The following is an 18583-nucleotide window of genomic DNA, read 5'->3' as shown; positions in this document are numbered from 1 at the left end:
AGTTCACACGAGTGCCATTCGGCCGCTACCTCAGTTTTCGTTTCCAAAATTGAATCATCTTGAAGTCTTCTAAAGCTAAGTACCCCGTTGGGGATCCTTTTTTCTTGCTGTAACAGATTTCATAAAAAGTTAACAATTGTCTCGCCTGTGGAAAGCCAATACCACAACAAGATTTCTGTTCTTACTGCGTCACCTGTTTAGGCCCAGACCACGACGTACCTCGCTGTCAGTTTTGTGCTTTGTTCAATGCCCGAACTGCTCGTCGCCAGGCACTTGTTGTAGCTAAATACTTTCGTTCTCAATCTCCGTATTCCTAAAATGGCTTCGGTAAGCCATCCGACTACCGATCTTCTGAAAAAACGTAAGGATGAAGACAGACCGCACAGGTCCAAAATTGCCGCCAACATTTCCGTTAAGCTAGTCCCCAGTTCACCGGTACTCAGTGAGGCACTTTCACAGCCCCTGATGCCCACTTCAATGGATTTGCAGGCCGCTACCGAGACCGGGTCGGAGTTCGGTATGCCGCGCAACTCTTCTTTGACTACGGAACCTGTGGATGTCTCTACCTTGGATGGGTCCAGAGCCAGTGTGCAGGCACAGGCTTCTGAGGAAGCTATCAGTTCTTTCTAAAACTACCGAGCTTCTAAGGCCAAGAGTATGAGCTCCGCCTAAAAAACCGACAACCCAATCTCAAGCGCCTGCTTCCTTGCCACAATCTCAGATACTTCAAATGGCAGTAGACCTGATCATGCTTATTAGGGGAAGCCAGCCTTCCCCTGCTAAAAGAAAGATACTTGTCCCCAGCAGCTTTATCTGACCAAGAGTCCGACGACTCTGAGGTTTCTGATTATGAAGACATGCCCTTATCTGCCTATGGGGATTCAGATGCAGAGGAATCCATTCCTTCTGCCTCCCCTCCAGATGATTTTTCTTTTGGTGAAACCCTACTTATTTTGAGACAGCATTTCCATCGGGAATGCCAGGATTATCCTCAGTCCAAAAAGAGACTCAGGGAATTTTTAAAACTACCACAGCACAGACCCTTGGCTATCCCTCCTATTCTGGATGTTGTGGATGATGTCTTTATGTAATCCAGTCTAACTCCTGATACTTTACCCCCTGCTCCAAGGAAACCTGACAGGTACTACAGAGTCCCTGACTCACACAAATTTCTCTTCAAAAATCCCACTGCTGACCCAGAAGTCATCTCCCAGGGACCTAAAGGAATAAAAGTAACTACAGCTAAGAATCCCACCCCCTCGGGCAGGGATTCCCGAGCTTTAAACAGATGGGGTAAAAAAGTATACCCCTCTGTAACTCTCACCATTAGAGCATTAAATTGTCAGTTCCACATGCTGAAATACCAGCAACATACTATGCAACTTATTAAGCAAAAATTATCTACCTTTCCTGACTGTGCAAAACATAAAGAATTACAGGAGCTTATGCATTCCGTAAGCCAAGTCAGCAAGCATACGCTGCAATGTGGGTTTGACGACCTAGAAGCATCTTGCAGGGCAGCAGTCACAGGTTCTCTACTTAGAAGGCATGTCTGGCTTAAGGAGCAGACCTTGCCAGACCATTACAAATCAAAATTACTGGACACTCCTCTGAACAAGGACAATCTGTTGGGCACCAAAGCAGAAGAGATTTTAAAAAAGATAGAAGAAAAGGCTAAGTCTATGCAGGCAGTCAAAGATTTTTTTGCCAGTGCAGCCTCCAAGATTTAGTAGGCATTGCCTCCCAAAACATTGGTCCTTTCCAGCACCCTCATGGACATCTCAAACTAGACCTAGGGGAAACAGACCCCCCAGATTACAGTCTCAGGGTATGGAGAGATCTAAGCAATGGAGTACCTCCACTCCTAAAGCAGGGAGTGCTAAGCCACACCCTTACGGAAAGAATTCACAATGACTTCTCAACTCCACCCATCACCTCTGCCCAATTGCTCGTGCCCCTAGGAGGAAAACTTGCCCACCATGCAAAAAACTGGACCTCCATTAACAATGATCGATGGGTCCTCAACATAGTATCACAGGGGTACAAATTTTATTTCCACACGCTGCCAACCCCAAAAGGCTTACCAGATCTTCCACCAAACCAGTGGGCAGAGGCACAAAACCAAGTTCAGGCCCTGCTTTTCATAAGGGCAATTCATCCTGTTCCTGCAGAACAGATAGGCCAAGGTTTTTATTGCAGACTTTTCCTGGTACCCAGAAAAGAGGGCACTTGGAGCCCAATCTTAGAGCTATCCATTCTAAACACCTTCCTGGTGGTACCAGAATTCAAAATGCTTACCCTACAGCAGCTTCTCCCCCTGGTTAGACCTAGACCTAGACCTAAAGGAGGCCTATCTGCACATCCCAATAAGGGACTCCTGCAGGAAATATCTACATTTCAGGGCAGGATCTATACATTATCAGTTCTCTGCACTTCCCTTTGGCTTATCCACTTCTCCTGGAGTTTTCACAAAATGCCTGGCTACAGCCATTGCCTATTGCAGACAGAGAAATATTCAAATGTACCCCTACTTGGACGATTGCCTAATTCAGGCAGAAAGTCAGGAAAAGCTGTTGCAGCCCCTGACATTTGTAAAGGAACTTCTAACCTCCCTGGGATACACTGTCAATGAAAAGAAATCCAAACTTGTCCCCAGTCAAAAAATTGTATTCCTGGGAGCAAGCTTTGACACAGCATCATAGATGGCATTCCTTACTCCAGAAAAACAAGCCTATCTGACAGGCTACTTCACTCAAATGGTCACCAGAACCCAGCTATCCACAAGGAAAATCCTGCAGGCTCTAGGGTTCATGGCCTCCTGCATTCTACTAATTCCATATGCCAGACTGCATATGAGGAAACTTCAGTGGTACTTAAAAAGTATTTGGTGCCAACATTCTCAGGACCTGGAAACAATCATACCTATGATACCATGTCTAAGGAAAGAGTTCCTTTGGTGGGCAGCAGCATGCAACCACAACAAGGGGCTTCCCTTTACACAACCCCATGCCACCCAGACCCTAACCACAGACACATCAGATTGTTTGGGGTGCACATCTGGATGGCAGGTGCATTCAGGGCCACTGGAGCTCCCAAATCAAATTTATCTGCACATCAACCAAAAAAAGATGCTAGCTGTTCAGCACGCACTGACAGCTTTCAGATTCCTACTCTCCAGGGCCCTTACCAATCAAAACCGACAACACTGCAGTGATGTGGTACATAAACAAGCAGGGGGGAACCCACTCTTACCCACTCTGCAGGCTAGCCATGACCCTGTGGAACATGGCCTCAGCCATGCATGTTCACCTGCAAGCTCAATTCCTGCCAGGCAAACAACACTCTCTGGCAGACAACTTAAGCAGAAATCTCCTAGTCCCACATGAGTGGCAATTAAACCACAATACCTTCAGCCTTGTAACCCAAAAATGGGGTACTCCGATGGTGGACCGATTTGCCTACCCCTACAACCACCAGCTTAGCAAATTCTGCACCAGGGTATCTCACAGCAAGGCTTGGAAACTGGATGCCCTATCCTTCCAGTGGGCAAACCTCTCAATCTATGCATTTCCCCCTCTACCTCTTCTTACAAGAATATTACTCAAGATAAGGGAGGAAAGACCAAGGGCAATCCTTATTGCCCCAGACTGGCCATGCCAACACTGGTACCCACTACTGTGCAGTCTGTCACCATTGCCTCTATGGCACCTACCCCATATCCCTACTCTCTTGACTCAGCAGGAGGGACAGTTCTTACATCTACAGTTGCAGACCCTGAACCTTTCCAGCCTGGCTTATCCCTTGACTTCTCCTCCAGTGGCCAGCCTAAGCAAGCAGGTACTGGATGTCATACGTGAAGCCAGATGACCCCGTACAAGGAAATCGTATGCTGACAAGTGGAAAAGGTATTGTTCTTGGATTTACACTAAAGGAGTGGATACAGCACAGTCCTCCTGACCTCTCATCCTGGATTACCTAGCAGACATACTCCACAGAGGCCTCTCCTTCTCCTCCATTAAAATCCATGCCTTTGCCATCTCTGCTCATTACAGCACTGAGCCTCCTCTCTTTTCTCACTCTCTCATCAAGCAGTTCCTGAGAGGGGCTAGCAACTTAAGGCCACCAAGAAGAGACCCCACCCCTGCTTGAGACCTTAACTTTGTGTTGGAAAAGTTCACACTACCCCCCTTTGAGCCTGCAGTGTCAGCAGAGTTAAAATTTCCTCTCTTGGAAAACAGCCTTGTTTCTGGCCATCACTTCAGCTAGAAGAGTGTCTGAGCTGCAAGCACTTATGGCTGTGGAACCCTTCTTTATTTTTCATGCTGACAGGGTCTCCCTCAGGACTAACCCAACTTTCACGCCTAAAGTGGTGTCCAGTGTGGCTCTCAACCAATCTATCCATTTGCCCACCTTTTTCCCCTTATCCTCAAAATAAAGGGGAAAGGATCCTGCACTCTTTAGATGTGCACAGACAGCTCAGATTCTACCTTGATAGGACTAAGCCTTTTAGGAAATCTGACCAGTTACTAGTCGGCTTTGCACCAGGGACCAGAGGGTAAGCCATATCAAAACAAACAATCTCCAAATGGATAGCACAATATATCCATTTATGTTACAAACACCATGGGAAACCACCCCCTCGGAGTTGGAACGCATTCCACTAAGGCAACTTCAACCTCTACAGCCTTTCTTAGAGGAGTCTCTACCAGGGACATTCTGGAAGCTGCTACACGGAGTTCTGTTCATACCTTCGCCAAGCATTACCACCTGCCTATCTTTTCCAAATCCATGGTGGGCTTTGCTACAGCAGTCCTGCAGGGCATACTAGCCAGCCCCAACTCTTCTTGAGTGCCTCCACCCAATCTTCAGCTTTGGGAATCAACCCAAGCGTGATGACTGCAACAGTGAAACATGAAGAACATAGCACAGTTGTGTACACTTAACATAAATGTAGATGTTCGAGAGTATTCACTGTTGCAGTCCTGGTTTCCCACCCTCCAGCCCCCTTGTATCCCTCTCTCTCTCTTCCTCACTCCTTACAGGGCTATTGGTATTTACTTTTTATTGGTGGTGTTTTTCCACCTTAACTTATCTCTCTATTTGGGGGCTCCTGACATTTGAGGCAAGAAAAACTGATGTAATGGCATCGGCTCCCTGGTTTTATACCTCTGATGACCTGACGTCAGTACTGAAGCGACAGCAACTGATGCAGAAATACTAAGCCTCTGGTATTCAGGCCAACTGATGGCTACCCCTGTCAGGATAACCCAAGTGTGATGACTGCAGCAGTGATTACACTCTAACATCTACATTTATGGTAAGTGTACACAACTGTACTTTCTTCTCTGCTTTTCTTTGAGGAAGCCATTTACCTCCTTATGGAATCTGCTTCCCTTTCATTCATAACCTCTCAACTGCTATATGATTTAGGCAAAGTGCTATGATTTTTGCATTCAAATTTAGCCTTGTTCCTCTTGAAGTTACTGATTTTCTTCATGGCTTTAGATTGGTTTAAGGGTACATGCACTGTTAAACTATGGATGTACAAAGATTCTTTATATCTTACTGTACTGTAGTTAATATACGAAGACCTCATGTTTTGTAAAATAAGTAATAGTATAAAAAACCAAAATGCAGAGTAGCACACCAGCGGAGGCGATATTCAAAGCATTAATCACCTTGTGGATTTCAGAGAGCATAAAAAATCTTTAATTTTGAAACAGAGTAAGCGCTTTCGCCAACAGGCTTCTTCAGACTTTGATAAAATTACATAAAAACAAGCTCTTTAAAAGAACTATCATGAATCCTGATTGGTTACAGAATTAGCAAACTTTGTACAATCCATGTTAAAACTTCATTTATGTTTATCATATATATTACATTACTGCAAAGCTAATGCACTATGCAACTACATAAAGAATTAAAATAAACAGTCTTATAATTAGACTCATACAATTAAAACAAGTTCATAAGACTCAAGTGCTATGTGAATGTTTTGATATAATTCTCCTACTTTTGAGGAAGGGTTTGATCTGGACCTTATCATTGTTATTGTTATTGTGGTTGCGATCTTATTTCTGACAGTTTATGCATTTACCATTCTTGTGTAGCCACTGTCATCATAACCTTTATGTAATTTTATCAAAGTCTGAAGAAGCCTGTTGGTGAAAGCGCTTACTCTGTTTCAAAATTAAAGATTTTGGTGATTAATGCTTTGAATATCTATGGTGACTGAACTTTTTAAAATAAGTAATAGTGTTTTCTTTTTAACCCTGTGCTGTGATTTTTAAAATTCAGTACTAGGATTCATAATGATCACAGGCTGAAAGGAATGCTTCCTTTATATCCTATATCATATTGCAGAAAAATAATTTGTGGTTTATTGTTACCAGAAATATTGTGTGTTAACAGATATATTGCTCTGCATGTGTGTCTTGTTGCAAGTAACATGTTAACATCTGCCTGATGAAAAAATGTATGCAAACCACATCCCATTTTTGGACATCCATTTCTGCAGTGAATCTGTCTTGGTCTTTCCCGATGTACAGATTCCGGAACTGAATGTAAGCATGATATTACCAGTGAACTCTGTAAAGCACCACTACATCTATCACTTTCCCCTGAATCCAAGATTCCAATATTTATTGCACTGTAAGTCAGTGTTAATGAAACCCAGTGAACTTTTCTGTGCTTATTTTATTCATATTAGTAATTGGTGAAACCATTTGATCCCCTATCCCTTTCTGCATTCTTCCAATATTTTATCTGAAAATCATGTAAGTGGACTGATTCTGTGAGCCTTTTTCAACTATAACACAGGACACATATAAGCACATAATACTAGACTTTCTTTATATTCAGTTTCTGTACAAGTCTTTACTGAGCATTTCTAGAAGTTCTACTGTCAGGAAATATCCTTACTCTTGATCTTTCTTTGTCCGGACCCATCAGCCTAACTAGCCTGATCTTCAAGGCCATGGAGCAGATTGTCATGGACCTCATTAAAAAGGACATTGGCAACCTCCAGACACTTGATCCCACACAGTTTGGTTTTGTCAAGTGGAGGTCATGCCTGCTAAATTTGGTTGACTTCTTTGAGACAGTCACCAAGGCCATAGACGAGGTGAAGATGGTCCACACCGCCTACCTTGACCTGACCAAGGTTTTTGATACTATTCCCCACTCAGGTATAAAAGATAAACTCTCTCAACTAGGCATCGATCCATATGTTACCAGATGAGTAGCAAACTGGTTCACTGATAGAACCCACATAGTCCAAGTAGGGGAAGCCACCTCAAGTAGTAGACCCGTAACATGTGGTGTACCCCAGGGATTGGTCTTGGGACCTCTGCTGTTTGGGATATACTTCTCAGTGGTGCAGGCCAAATCTAGTGGGCTATGGCTGACCAAGTTTTCAGATGACTGGTAGCTGGGTGCTGTTATCAATTCCCCTAGTGATGAGGACATCCTCCAATCCTCCAAGAGGGTCTCACCCAAACAAATGACTGGTGTCAGAAACATGGCCTCAAACTGAATATCAAAAAATGCATCATCGTCCCTTTTGGGGAGAATGACGTCCCCACAAATTACCACATTGATAATAATGCACTAAGCATGCAGTCAGTCGTGGATGACTTGGGCACCCAGGTTAATTGCAAATTGACTTTTGTCCACCATATTGCCTCCATTATAAGGAAAGATTCCTACATGGCCCACCTCATTAGTAAGGGTATCTCATCCAGGGACAAGGTGGTCGTAACATCACTGTATTATTCCCTTATAAGACCCATTATTGAGTACAATGCCACTTTCGGCATGTACCTCAAAAAGCACATGCAGCAGCTGGAGAGACCACAGAGGTTCCTAACCTGAAGAATCCAGGGCCTCAAACATCTACCCTATACAGATGGGCTAAAAGCCCTGTCCCTCTAGTCAGTCTCCTACAGACTCCTCTGAGGTGACCACTGTCTGGCATACAAAGCAATCTCAGACCCTGCCCTGATGGGACTGCTGCATATCTGCAAGTCAGGCTCCACTCAAGTAACCCACATGTGTGAACTCAACCTGGTCTGTGACATCAATAGGACTTGTTGGAGAGACAGATTTGTGTCCCAGAGAGACTCCTGCTTTTGTGGAATAGACTCCCTCTCCATGTAAAGCAGAGTATCTCATTAAACCTTTTTAAGCGCAACCTGGATAACTGGATGGGGAACAGAAAATACACCCCTACGATTCCACCTGTGTCCCTGCTTGACAGTGGTATAGGGTGCTGACTTGTTGGAACATAGACTAAATTCTTGGCTAGGCTTGTAAGGGCATCAGGGCCAATAGCCTACTAACTTCATAGTAACTTCCTATAGGGCTGCACTCGGCGCTAATCCCCCTCCCCCCACAGAAATACATATTTATATTCTAAACCTATTTTAGTGTGGTCTTAATTTGCAAAAAAATCATTTGGTATTGTGAGTTTTGGAAATTTCTTATTTGAGAGCACAAGTTAAATCTGAGCAAAAAACTGAAAGAAAAAACATAGCTCCTATGTTCCCTGTTATGGGTGTTTTGACTTGTATTTATCAAAACTTTATTTTATATTTGCTGACTCAAGCACCACCCCCCTTAATTGTGTAGTGTGCTGCAGAATAAATCTCAAATTTCAAACTGCGAGACAGCAAGTACTGTAAAATTTAGAATAGGTCATTTTGATTATTCTGCAGTCTATGACAACAGTGTTGCAGAATTTACTGAGATTAGGTGCAGATTTACAGAAGAACAATTATTCTACACTGTTGCAGGCTGCCAGTAATTTGAGTTTTGCCTCCTTGTATTTTGTCCTCGGATGGAAATAATAGACTTTCATAGTTTCATTTGACTGCAATTACTTGAGACAAGCTCTAATTAATCTGTGCCATTATCCTGCAGGGGAAAGAATTTTAGGCAGTTACATGGTCCCTGTAGACGTAGAAGTAGCATTCATTGTGGTGCACATGGGTACACACACACACCTTCGCCTATTCAGTTTCACATAGTACTAGGTTTGGACAGCCAGTCTGCTGTTTCAGTGTAAAATTGCACAGTATGAATTCACTTTCCCAAACTGCAAAAAGAATGTAACATATGACCATGACTTTATCTAGTGGAATTAAATAGTGTTACTTCTATAGTAGTTTATTTTATCATGATATAGTACTTGTTCATGCAGGACCAGAAAAGATTTATATTTGTAGCTGTATCCAGTATTAATGGGGATATCGGTTTATGGTAAGCATGTTGCAGTTGTGCACCAAGATTGACTGGTGTATGCCAGACCTTCTTCCAAAATGATATTAGTTTTGATCAGAGATGATTCTTGCACTGATGAATGGCAAGACGGTGCAACATTATCCGTTAGTGTGCAGCGTCATCACAATCAACACAAGCAAAATCAATACAGATGTATGGCAGACATCTGATTAGTGGTTTAGAATGGCTGTACAGAATTGATTTCAAATTAGTGACTCAAGCCACGGCTTCTTTATGGGTTCAGGCTGAGGGAAACAGAAGTGGCAATTACGATTTATAGAACTACAGACCAGGCTGTACTATCAGTTGCATATCGCATACAGACTGTAATGTCACTTGGAGAATGTCGTGTATATATGTTGGTTTCAAGAATATACATCAAGAGGATTAATTGAAGAGGTTTATACACATAGCTGCTAAGTGTAACGTGCATCATTGAAGACTGCCATTCACCCACTGGTCACATGACTCACTATCCACTTTAGCTGTATCTCTTAAAGGAGTACTGACTTTTTCCATGTAGTGCTTTATGTGACTGAGAATAATAAGGAATATTTTAGAAGCATGCTTAACTGTTGTCATCTAGAGCAAAAAACTGCTTCTGCACTAAATTGAAATTATGTTAAACATCCCAGGATGAATTAAGTATCCAGAGAAGTACCAGCTCAAACAGCAGACAGTTGACAGCAAACACAATGCATGAGACACATCCATGAAAGTTTTTTTGTTGAAGTTTTTCAGTTTTTCATTTCACTAATTGCAGTAAATAACCCAACTGCTTATTGAACTCTTCAGCAGTAAAACTGTACATCTCTAATCATTTTACATCTGGGGCAAAGTTCCAACCTTGCCAGTCTATTACAGTGAACTTAGTGGTCAGTGTATATTGTAAGAAGAGATCATTTCCCCATTCTAGTGAATATACTTTATATCAGCAACAAATCACAGTAAAGTCCATTTCAGATTAAACACACACACTCACGTGCGCATACACCTTTGTGGTCGCTCTTTGCATTGTATCACTGAATTATTTTACTTTAGTCAATAATTACTTCTGTCCAGCCACCTGCTGCTGCTCATTTAAATTCATGCACTCTGTATGATTTATGCCACAGACTCTACATCCAGCAGCATGGCCAGTACAGCTCTACAGAGATTAATCAGTGCAGCATTAACACCCCATAGCAGAGACTCTGATTTTCTTTCATTTTTCTGTATTATTTCATGCAGTTACCCATCCTACATCACTAAGTCTGAATAGGATTAAATGCCATTGACTGATAATGCTGCATTTAGCCTCAGTGCTATTGATTGTGCATCCTATTCCCATTTAAAAATTTCTAAATAAGACCAGCAGGAATGAGACTGCAAACAGTGCAGGGGAAAGGCATCTATTTTTGTTTTATAATTTGTTAACCCCATAAGATTCACTCAGCAGCAATGTCTTTTTTCAGAGGTAAGCTGCAAATAATACTTGGTTAAATGACTTACTCGGATTCAGATATTCTGCAAGTGGAGATTGACTCAAAGTCAGAGCTGCAGTATTAAGCTCATTGGAGCTCTGTAGCTTTAATTCCTTGTTTTTTTTTCAAGTGCCAGGCTACTTAAAGGCAATATGTGATTTGCAACAGAAGAGAAGGTGTCAGGAATTTCCATCTGAGGAGAGGCAGCGTGGGAAGCAGAAGATGGAAAGAACAGAGGTGGGCAAAAGAAGATTGACGTGTAGCAAAAGAGCACTGGGGCACCAGGTGGCAAATCTAGTAGGGAGATGTTCACAGAATGCAGTAGAGCAAAAAGACATGGTGACATTGATGGCTGCTTGTAGGCAGTGTTATAGGAACTGTTGACATACTAGTCTTAGCTGGGCAGCATAAATGTATAGGAAGCACAGTTTGCCATGATCACTATTAATTTAACTCCAAGATATCAAGATGACTATCTACAGTATATATTATAATAAATGCATTGTGGAAGTCGTGCTATAGAAAAAAAAATAAAGTAAGGCAAATTCTCCAAAGTCTGATTGGTGCCATGAATCATAAATATATTATCTCTTAATGTTAACCTTTGAATGTTTGGAGTACATCCACTGAGAAGTACTGTAAATATTTTACTTGTCTCCATGTTAATTTCTGCAAATCTGCAGCTCTGCTAAGCTTTCGGAAGCAGCATGAAGGACATTGAGAGAGACCTGAAATATAATTAGCTCAGTTAAAAAGAAAGAAAAAAACTAGTAAAATGTCACCCTAGTAGATATATCAAGGGCACTGCACTCTAGGGACTAAAGTCAGACACCAGGAAGGGACTTTAACAAGCCAGCAACAGGTGGGGCGTACACTTCTAGCAGTGATCTATTTGTCCAACGAGAGAGATTGGGATAGTGAAAAAAGTGCTGCTGCGGGACTGATATGGTTAACTGCCATTATTTGCCCATGATTCACCCCTGTAAGAATAGTAACCTTGAAACAGTGGTGGGGGAGAGGGGACAGAGGTTCTGAAATTGGAACTGAGGCAAATATCTTTAAATATTGATCTGCAGAATGTGGAGTGTTGTTACTTTATACTATTTCACTATATTCCATCATACATTCAATACAGATATTTTTTGGGGGGTGGAGTGGGGAGTTTGGACATGTTTCCCCTAACTTCACGGATTAGCAGCCATCTGTATTGAAAGTACTTGATTTTTATTTGAGGACTGTTAACAGAATCTGTTATTTGGACACTGGCAAGATTCACTCAAGTGACTTGGTTTCGTTCTTGAGTAAACGTTTCACTCAAATTGTCATCGTACTGATATTCTTTTGGTAGGATTTAATGGCCAACAGGAAATGCCCTTCACAGAATTTCCATCACTTTCTTTTTGTTCAGTGAGAAGTCGGTGCACTTTCTTATGCTTAAATTGCAGTGCCAACGTGAAGTAATTTTCTCTACCTCTAAGGTCTTCATGTAACAAATTCCATTTTTTCAGTTTCTTTCATTTCATATTGATGAAAATAGTAGAATGCTAGGAGAAATATAGACAAATATCATTTCATTTTTTAATGTAATACTGTTCTTCATAAGAACTGTCATTGTAAACTTTGCAACATGTAAAAAAGTGGGAGTAGTGTTCAGTACTGAAATTGCTTTCAGTGGAAATGCAGTAGAACTCTTAGAAATTGAAACTTACTCAAACATGACCGATTACACATTTGCTGTGCTTTCAGCTTTAAAAACGTATCAACTTATTTACCACTAGCTTATTGGACTCTACCTAGAAGTATACTACTGTGGCAATGTGATGGGCAGCATTCAAATTTAAACCAAACAGGGGAGCAGATTCCAAAAGTGCTGCTGTCAGTGTAAGCCTGGCCTGATTCCAAAAGAGGTGTTGTCAGTATAAGTAACTTAGTTCATTGTAAGGCCTATCTAGAAACAAACCCACATCAGGGACCAGATTTCTAAAGACCTGCTCTTAGTGTATTTGGTCACTTACACTGAGAGCAGGTCTTTTGGAATTAGGCCTAGGAAATGCGTAACCTAGGAGTCTAAAACTGGAGATTGACTTACTAATAGTTCTGCTTTACTTCTGAAATTAGGTGCAAGTGGATTGCTTTCTTGACAGCAACTGGAATTTGCCAGCCTGTGAAACTGAGCAACTGCTATTTGGACTAAGTCTGCGGTAGACAGAAGATAAAGTATATCTTTAACTACTGCTAATGATAATTTCAGACTTTCTGTTAAAATTAGAGTCTAATATGCTGCTTGTCAGTTACTCACATTTATTGTATTTTATTTGCAAATGGTTATAGCTGTTTATATGTTTGATTTTGCAAAGTGCTTATTATTCATTGTTAAATATTTGTGGATGGTGGTTTATTTGTTAATTTAATGGTATGCATAGTGAAATGGTATAAATTCAGTCATTGGCTTTCACTTTTCATTGAGTTAGCTGTTGCTACCCTACCAATACTTTGGTGTGCAATTGTGCTTTGGTGTGTAGAAGTGGTATAGCTGGTGGCAGCACTGTCATACAGATAGGAAAGGGGTGTTGATACTGGACAGATGTTGATCCCTCCTGAAAAATATTATATATATGGTTGTCAGCAGAATAATCTTAGTTAAGTTTTGATTACTTCAACACTATTCCCCACTCAGGCATAATAGATAAACTCTCCCAGCTAAGCATCAATCCATATATTACCAGATGGGTAGCTAACTGGCTCACTGATAGAAACCAGTCAGTAAAAATAGAAGAAGCCACCTCTAGTAGTAGACCTGTAATGAGCGGTGCACCCCAAGGATCGGTCTTGGGCCTCTACTGTTTGGGATATACTTTTCTGAGGTGCAAGCCAGACCAAGTTTGCAGATGACTGCAAGCTGGGCACTGTTTTAAATTCCCCTAGTGATGTGAACATCCTCCAAGAGGGCCTTGCACAAACTAATGACTGGTGCCAGAAGCATGGCCACAAACTGAATGTCAAGAAATGCATCATCATCCCCTTTGGGGAAAATGGCATCCCCACTAATTATTACATTAATAACAATGTACTAAGCATGCAGTCAGTTGTGAGGGACTTTGGCACCCAGGTTGATAGCAACCTGACCTTTGACCACTGCATTGTCTCTGTTGTATGGAAGGCTTTCTACATGGCCCACATCATAAATCAGGGTATTTCACCCAGGAACAAGGAGGTCATAACATCCCTGTACTCCTCCCTTATCAGACCCATTATTGAGTACATTGCCTCCTTCGGCATGTACCTTGCCAAGCACATGCAGCAGATGGAGAGACCACAGAGGTTACTGACCAGGATAATCCAGGGTCTCAAACACCTATCCAATACAGATAGGCTGAAAGACCTGTCCCTCTTCTCAGTCTCAAAGACTTCTCAGAGGTGACCTGTGTCTGGCATACAAGGCCATCTCAGATCCACCCTTGATGGAGTTGCTGCATATCCGTAAGCCAAACTCCACTCGCACAACCCACAGAGAAGATCTTAACCTGGTCTGTGACATTAATAGAACATGTTGGCAGGATAGATTTGTATCCCAAAGACTCTCCCACCTGTGGAATAGACTCCATCTCTATGTCAAGCAGAGTACCTCTCTAGCCCTCTAAGAGAAACCTGGATGACTGGATGGGAAACGGGAAATACACCCCTGGGATCTCACGTGTGTCCCTGCTGGACAAGAGAAACAAGTGTTGACTTTGTTGGAATACAGGTGGAATTCTTGTCTAGGCTTACAAGGACCTCTGGGCCAGTAGCATAGTATCATCCTATGAACCTATGTTGGGGAGATTACTGTGAAAGTGTCATGGATTAATCTAAGGTGGGTGAAAATCCTGGTGAGCCAGAGATTATAACTCTGATCTACAGGTGTACCATGCAAAGCTTATTTATTTGTGGCAGGTATTGACCGTTTCCTCAGACAGCATTTACATTTATTTTACACTATTAAGGAAGTTCACCTATTGCATATTAATAGAAAGTAGTGATGGGGGCCATGAGACTGCACCCCTCTCTGTCACACATATTATAAAAAGTAACTAGTACATCTATGTTAAGCAGATCCCAGCTGGATCTGAAGTCTTTCCATGCATAAATATTTGGGCTAGGATCACAACACTTTTCTGTCTTGCCTTCATTTTAATCAAGGTAAGAAAATAAAACAGAGCTTTGAAAGTTTTATTTTTAGATTTCTCAGAAAGCAGCTGTGACACCATCAAGCCAGGTTTTTTTCAGCACTGTATATGATTTTATTTGATAGCACAGAGTACCATATACACTCTCACTGGTTGACATAATTGTTGGCAAATGGCATATATTCATAATATTTCTGAAGACCAGCACAGATTTTTCTCTGGTACAGAGTACCCAGTATTTCTCATGAGCCATTCCTGACCTCTGGGGTGACTGGGCATGTGAAATGCTATCCCACAATGTACCAGGCAGACAAAGCCTGAGATATTCATAAAAATATGATATTTATTTATATGTATATTTTATTACCAAAAAGTATAAATATGTGCAAATTGTTAGTAGGCAGACAGCAGGTATCAACGGCAACCTTTGTAGCCTTATGTAAGCTTTCATTTGATACCATGCAGTACCATATATGCATTGTTAGGATCACATTATCAAGAGGAAATATTAATGTGACACATATTCATAATTTAGCAAAAATGAAATCCCACATTCTCACTTACTGATCATTGTATTAGCAGACAATTCTGATATGCATTGAGCAGTCATGTGAAATGCTGTTCCTCCAGTCTGAAATGTGGACATTGCCCAAGATACTTGCATTAAATATGCAAATATATCACACTTATTGATAAACAAGTATAAGTAAAGTGGTGGTACTTGGTAAATGGCTAACCATGAGAAGTTTCCCAGCATTATGTAAACTTTCATTTGATGCCATGAACCGTCACATAAATTCCTTGTAGAACAAAGTAGTAATACAAATGTTAATATCACAGATATTCATATTAATATGGTGCACTGTTACAGTTTTACATAAACACAGTACCTTACTTATTAGCCATCTTATTTGAGGCTTTCCTAACCTGTGTGTTTACATAGCCTGTGAATTGATCATGTATATCATCTCATACCTATTATATATATGTGTATGTGAATGCATATCCAGTCATTAAAAATTCTGAATATCGAATAACTGAATACAACTGTTCGATCAGCAGGCCTATTGAAAAGCTAAAAAAAATAAATACACCGATCTAAAGGAATGGCTACAGGGATAAATCCAGTGCAGCACAAATGTAAACTACAAAATGCAAACAAGTTCACTACCAGGAACTGTTTATGCAGAAGTGTTCATTATTTCATAAACACCTTTTCTGCTTGGTTCCTGGTGGTGAACTTTTTACTTTTTTTTTCTTTTACAAAATACAACTTTTTTGCAGGGGGCAAGTACCCCTACACCCCCACACTCCCTACTAATTATATATACCATATGTAAGGTTGCCGTACTGTGGGGAAAGGGCAAATTGTCCAGTCCCCACTATACAACAGTCCCACACAGAAAAAAACCCTGTATGCGTAAGAAGATAATTTACATATGATGAGCTCACAGCTTCCTCTTGAAGGGGTGGACAGAGCTTAATCTCTGCATCTTTAGTAACATAAAATCCGACTGCTGAATTAATATTAATCTTCTGCAGTTTTGAGACTATTGATTTTCATCTCTTCTTCAGAGCTCTCTAATGTCCTTTTTGTTAGTAAGTGTTCAGTGTTAATTTCTGCCTGTCATGACATAGTTTTATTGTTGCAAGGAGGAGTCCCTCACATATTCCATGCCCTGACAGGAAGTTCTGCATTATGTTCTTAAGGACTCTATATAATGTTGTTTATCTTTCTCTTACCACCCTGTCAAATTATACCTCAGACACTAAACATACTCACAGTCCAAGTATGGACTCAGAACACTAGAAGTTAACATTTATTTCTAACTAATGTCTGTAGGAATGGATGTTGGCAAAGTCTGCTACAGGATGTTTCACAGGATTTGAACACCTAGTTGCACTTCATTTATCAATGTTTTTATCAGTGTAACATAAGTGTGTGCTGGGGAGGTTTTTAATGCTTTTCTGTTAATGTCAATTCTTATGTCATGCTTAACTTTTGTGGCAATAGGAGGTACTGCTAGCCATGCCAGGGAGAAGTAGGGGAGTGGATGTATGACTTGTGCCAGCGCAGCTAGCTGGAATTTTGTAAATAATTATATGTCATTTGTATATCAAGCTGATTTGTACAAATGCTTGTGCTGAAAATGTTTGTGAGCTTTGCTTGTGTTGTGTTAAAATGTATCAACATTGCACCTTGCTGAAATGTGCATGTATTATGGTATCTGAATTAAATGTATATGGTTTAATAGAGGACACTGGTACAGCAATGGTTAACCAGCTGGCTTATTTTAAGAAAAATAAGGGAAATGTAAATGAGCCATTAAATCATTAAATGGCATCCCATAGTGTTGAGTAGGACCGGATATGCTAGGTCTGGGAACAACCATTATCTGTTAGCTTTTGTAAAGAAGGGGGTGTTGTAAAAGATTCTGCCTCCTAGGCACTGCCATAAAAGACTCTAAATGTGTATTGTAGCAGTCTGCTAAAGTCCTGTCTCAAACTTCAAAAGGAGATACTGTGAGAACCTAGAGCTAGGTGATCAGATGTCATTCTGCAAGTAATCTTGGATATTATATTTTACAGAGAGTAATCTCAGAATATAGAGTATTCTGTTTGGGAGCCTGACTAGAAACACTGCTTATGTATTTCATCTTGCCTTGCCCAAGTCAGTTATTAGGGTCAGGAACAGTGTGATTCTCTTAGATTCAGTCAGGAATATAGGGAAGCTTAGTTTAGATATTTTTTCTTTACTTGTATGAGTCTGTCTATCAATGTTTATTTTCTGTGATTTGAACTCTGTGGTTTACTGTAAAAATGTAGTCAATATTTTCATGTTCTTTTATTATTTGTTATTGAATATATTTAAACTTTTATTATGTCTGGTTCTTGTAGAGAATATCTAACCTTTGAGAGTATTTGCATCTATTTGATGACACTTTGTGGGCCACTCCAGAAGGCCTAGCCGTCTTGGTGAACTGCTACTGTCTGTATTAATATTATTGCACAGTATACTTGGATACCTTTTTAAGAGTCTTGTAGTAACTGACTTGTGGCAGTGATAACTACTTTATATTCTGGGCAGGAGGGGCAGTGATAACTACTTTATATTCTGGGCAGGAGGGGGCACAACAGGAAAACCTGTGCCAGCCTTTCCCATGTGTGTGTGTGAGTGAGAGTGTGTGAGTGAGAGTGTGTGAAAGTGAGAGGGTGAAAGTGAGAGTGTGTGAGTGAGAGGGTGAAAGTGAGAGTGTGAAAGTGAGAGTGTGAGTGAGAGTGTGTGCGACAGTGTGTGTGTGTGTTATTGTGTGTGTGAGAGTGTGAGCGTGTGAGAGAGTGTGTGTGTGAGAGTGTGTGTGTGAGAGTGTGTGTGTGTGAGAGAGAGTGTGTGTCAGAAAGTGTGAGAGAATGTGTGTGTGTGTCAGTGAGTGTGTGTGTGTGTGTGTGTGTGTGTGTGTGTGTGTGTGTGTGTGTGTGAGTGTGTGTGTGTGAGTGTGTGAGAGTGAGTGTGTGAGAGTGAGTGCGAGAGAGAGTGCAAAAGTGTGTGTGTGTGTGAATGTGAGAGTGAGTGTGAATGTGAGTATATGAGACAGTGTAAGCGAGAGTGTGTGTGTAAGAGTGTGAGTGTGTGTGGCTGAGTGTGGGTGTGTAGCTGACTGTGTGTGACTGAGT

The 18583-nt window shown here is 41.1% G+C and overlaps 1 protein-coding gene across 4 annotated transcripts in view; it reads left to right on the top strand.

Annotated features, from left to right (window-relative positions):
- The window catches only part of DAGLA (diacylglycerol lipase alpha), a 2305179-nt gene that overhangs the window by 174963 nt on the left and 2111633 nt on the right, over positions 1 to 18583 (top strand). The window lies entirely within an intron of this gene.

This window comes from Protopterus annectens, chromosome 17.part0 (assembly GCF_019279795.1).
Source record: "Protopterus annectens isolate FY-2018-M chromosome 17.part0, PAN1.0, whole genome shotgun sequence".
Taxonomy (NCBI): domain Eukaryota; kingdom Metazoa; phylum Chordata; order Ceratodontiformes; family Protopteridae; genus Protopterus; species Protopterus annectens.
This window is presented reverse-complemented; position numbering and strand designations above follow the sequence as displayed.